Consider the following 2,889-nt stretch of genomic DNA (forward strand, 5'->3'; position numbering starts at 1 on the left):
TGATGCTGCCACTGAACCTGTACCAGAGGCACTTCCTTGTTCCTCATAACCTTGATCTTTCGATCCACAATGGCAACTGGTCTCTCTGCGTAGTTCAGGCTCGCATCCACCTGAATATCCTCCAACGGCACCACTGCCAACTCATCGGCAATACATTTCCTCAACTGCGAGACATGAAAGGTATCATGGATCTGTCCCAACTCAGCAGGTAGGTCCAACCGGTAGGCTACCCTGCCTACCCTAGCAATTACCCTGAAGGGCCCAATGTACCGGGGTCCCAATTTGCCCCTCTTCCTGAATCGTATCACTCCTTTCCAAGGAGAGACCTTTAGGAGCACAAGATCACCGACCTGAAACTCGAGCTCGGACCGACGCCTGTCCGCATAACTCTTCTGGCGACTCTGCACGGTCAACAACCTCTGCCTGACCTGCTAAATCTGCTCGGTCGTCTAGAGTACAATCTCCGTGCTACCCATCACCCGCTGCCCCACCTCTCCCCAGCAGATGGGGGTACGACACCTCCGCCCATACAACAGCTCAAAGGGTGGCATACCAATGCTCGAATGATGGCTGTTGTTATACGAAAACTCTGCTAAAGGTAGGTAGGTGTCCCAACTCCCTCCAAAATCCAGAACACATGCTCGGAGCATATCCTCAAGCGTTTGAATCGTTCGCTCGCTCTGTCCGTCCGTCTGCGGGTGGTATGCGGTACTAAAATGCAATCTCGTACCCAACTCCTCATGAAACTTCTTCCAAAACCTGGAAGTAAAACGCACATCCCGGTCTGAGACAATCAACATCGGAACCCCATGTCGCGATACCACCTCTCTCACATACAATTCTGCTAATTTCTCCACAGAAGAACTCTCGCTGATGGCTAGAAAATGAGCGCTCTTCGTCAATCTATCCTCGATCACCCAAATCGCATCAATTCCTCTCGCAGTCCTTGGCAATTTGGTGATAAAATCCATGGTAATCTGTTCCCACTTCCACTCGGGAATCTCCAACGGTTGCCGCTTACCATGCGGACGCTGGTGCTCGGCCTTAACTTGGCGACAAGTTAGGCACCTCTCGACGAACCAAGCAACATCCCACTTCATACAGGGCCACCAATACTCCTTCTTTAGGTCCAAATACATCTTGGTAGCCCCAGGATGGATCGAGAACTTCGATCGATGTGCCTCCTCCATCAAAATGGTACGCGTCCCGCCCACAAACAGTACCCAAATCCGACCCTGAAACGTCATAAGTCCCCGACCATCGGTAACGAATTCCGATACCTGACCAACCACCCGCTCCCTCTTTTGATTTTCTGATCTCGCAGCATCAGCCTGAGCCCCTCGGATGGTGTCTAAAATCGGAGTCGTCACCATCAACCTCAAACAGATGTCTCGCAATGGGGCACTCTCTGCCCTACGACTCAGGGCATCGGCTACCACATTAGCCTTGCCCGGGTGGTACAGGATCTCGCAATCATAATCCTTTACCACATCCAACCATCTCCTCTGCCGCATATTCAGATTTGGTTGATCCATCAGGTACTTCAAACTCTTGTGGTCTGTGTATATCGTACACCGAACCCCATACAGATAGTGACGCCAGATCTTAAGGGCGAACACCACAGCCCTCAACTCCAGATCGTGGGTGGGATATCTCGTCTCATGAGGCTTTAACTGCCTCGATGCATACGCGATCACATGCCCTCTCTGCATCAAAACCGCTCCCAACCCCAATATCGATGCATCACAGTACACTACAAAATCCTCCATCCCTTCAGGCAATGCAAGCATGGGAGCTTCGCACAATCTCTGCCGATTCTCTGGCGAAGAGTCTCAAATGAGGTTTGCTGCTCCGGACCCCATGAGAAAGTAACACCCTTCCGGGTTAACTTGGTAAGTGGCACAGCAATTTTGGAGAAGTCCCTGATAAATCTCCGATAGTAACCTGCCAGCCCCAAGAAACTCCGGATCTCCGCAAGTGACCTTGGCACTTCCCAACTTATCACGGCCTCGATCTTGGCCAGGTCAACCAATATCCCATTCTGGTTAACGATATGCCCTAAGAACTGGACCTCCCGTAACCAAAAATCACATTTGGAGAATTTGGCGAATAGCCTCTCCGACCTCAGAACCCCGAGGAGCTCCCTCAAATGCTCCTCATGCTGCTCTCTGGTCCTCGAATACTCCAGGATATCATCAATGAATACAATGACTGAACGATCCAACATCGGCCTACACACCCTGTTCATGAGATCCATGAATGCCGCTGGTGCATTGGTGAGCCCGAATGGCATCACCACGAACTCGTAATGCCCGTAACGAGTCCTAAACCCCGTCTTCTGGATATCCTCATCCCGAACTCTCATCTGGTGATATCCTGATCTCAAGTCAATCTTGGAGAACCAAGACGCCCCCTGCAACTGATCGAATAGATCGTCGATCCTCGGCAACAGATAACGGTTCTTGACCGTTAACTTGTTCAACTCCCGGTAATCAATGCACATCCGGTGTGAACCATCCTTTTTCTTGACAAAAAGGATCGGCGCTCCCCAGGGAGAGCTACTGGGACGGATGAACCCTTTTCCCAACAGCTCTTGCAGCTGTGAGGATAACTCTTGCATCTCTGGCGGTGCCAGCCGATATGGCGCCTTAGCGATAGGCGCAGCCCCGGGAATCAAATCGATACGAAACTCCACTTGCCTCTCGGGAGGTACGCCCGACAACTCCTCGGGGAACACGTCCTGGAACTCACGCACTATCGGTACATCGTCCACTGAACTTGGCCTCCCAACGGCCTCTCGTACATCCGTCACATAGGCCACGAATTCCTTGCAGCCCTGCTGCAAACTCCGCCTCGCTCAGGCAGCCGAACAGAATACCGAACCACCAC

Source organism: Lactuca sativa, chromosome 5 (genome assembly GCF_002870075.4).
Source record: "Lactuca sativa cultivar Salinas chromosome 5, Lsat_Salinas_v11, whole genome shotgun sequence".
NCBI lineage: Eukaryota > Viridiplantae > Streptophyta > Magnoliopsida > Asterales > Asteraceae > Lactuca > Lactuca sativa.